The sequence below is a fragment of the Octodon degus genome, unplaced genomic scaffold (assembly GCF_000260255.1).
Source record: "Octodon degus isolate 3935 unplaced genomic scaffold, OctDeg1.0 scaffold00050, whole genome shotgun sequence".
Taxonomy (NCBI): domain Eukaryota; kingdom Metazoa; phylum Chordata; class Mammalia; order Rodentia; family Octodontidae; genus Octodon; species Octodon degus.
The window spans coordinates 2430338-2432305 of NW_004524626.1; positions in this window are offsets into that span (position 1 = coordinate 2430338).

Sequence of the window (1968 nt, forward strand, 5' to 3'; positions counted from 1 at the left end):
TTTGTTTGTTTGTTTGTTTGTTTGTTTTTAATGTGTTTGGTACAGGGTCTCACTATGCAGCTCGGATTCGTAGTGATCCTCCTGTCTCAGCCTGTTCAGTGCTGGGATTACAGGCATGCGCCACCACACCAGGCCTGGGTGGCTCAGGCGTGTGGTACCAGGGATGCAACACCAGTCTCTGGGAGTCAAAGTTGATGCAAACTTTCTGCAGAAAAAAATAGCAACTTGAATTTTTTAAACTTTAAAAAAGCACCATTATTGGATTATTAGAATGTAAGTATGTAAATCCAAATGCAAATTAGAGTATATTTTTAATTGATTAAATGAGTGTGTAAACATAAATACAAAACAACACATTATAAGTACTGTATAACAAAAACACAGGTCAAACCATAGAATAGCTCAAGCTCATTTGAAATGCCCTTTTTGTCCTCTTCCAATCAAAACACTCACCTACCTCACAGTGACACCCATTATCATGACTTTTAATAATATAATTTTGCCTATTCTGTACATTAGTTTTAATTTTTAGTGTTTAAATTTTTTGTTCATTTAGAAACATTATATTTTCTAGTTTTTAAAAAATAGCAACAACAGCAGCAGCTGCATGCATACATATGCTTCCTCAGTGAGGGTTTGATCCCTAAAAGACATTTGTGACACACATGTTTGCAAACTTGCACCAAGATTCTTAGAGGGCAGTTGGCAAGTGCATCTCACATTGCAATTTCCTTAAAGATACCTAGTGAGTTCCTGCTATACTACCTTCAGGGCACTGCTGAATTAGCAGTTAAAAAAAAACAGTTGGCATCCCTGCTTACGTGGAACTTGGCATGCTAATGGATTTCAGTAGTGATGAAAGGCCCCAGGTCTCATCCATTTCCTGTCCACTAATTTGCCAAAAAGTTTTAAATACACTGACTTTAATACAGAAATAGTTTGTTTGTATCCCATTAATGGATTGGAGCCTCCTTTTAATTGTCCCCATCTTAGTTAAGGGAAGAAAGCAAGGCAGTTTTATTTTGCTCCCCTTGGCTGTGTCTCCAAGGAGTGTGTGCCTTCTCTGTTGCTGGGCCACCAGCTTCAGCATCCACAGAGTTCTTCCTGAATATCCGGCTATTTCTAAACCACCACATCCCATCAAAGCTCAACTGTTGAAAAACCATACAAGGCGGGATGGGAACAGAGCATCTAATCCCTGGATCACCCTGCCTATACCTACTGAGCCTTCCAACTTTTCTGGGTAGTAAACTTGTGTGTGTGTGTGTGTGTGTGTGTGTGTGTGTGTGTTTTAGGGAAGGGTCTCACTACTAGATTGAACTCGGAGCCATCCGCCTATTTACAGCCTCCCAAGAGCTGAGATTACAGGCATGAGGCACCATGACCAGTCTCAAATGCCTTCTCAGCGTGCCCTGGGCACATTGAACCCTGGCCCCTGCACTTTAATCCACTGAGCTATTTGGCCAGCCCTGGGTAGCTAGTTTTTGGACTGTTTGTTTTCTGTGCAACTTCTCTTTTTCCCCTGTAGGCTTGAGGTCAACCCCAAGATAGAAGAATTTTCATCTATATATGGTAGAGGAAACATTGCAAGATTGAGTCCAAAGATGGTTCTTAATATGCTACAGAAAGAGGCAGTGCTTTAGAAAAATCTTTTACCTTTTTTTCTTTGTTTGTTTGTTTGTTTTGTTTTTGACTATTGGTGATGAATCCAGGGTCTTTAAAATATATCCCCAGATATGCTTTATGTGTTGTTTGTTCGTTTGTTCTTTTTTTTTTTTTTTTTTTTCAGAACTGGCTAAGACACTAAATTGCCCATGCTGGGCTTCAACTTGCCATCATCCTGTCAAAGTGCCAGGTTTATAAAAAGGCCCCATCATGTCTGGAGTAGCCTCATTTTTAAGCCCTAATATTCACAACTGTTGTCTTCCTGGAAGACTAGAAAATAAATGGAACAAAACTTTGGAGAAT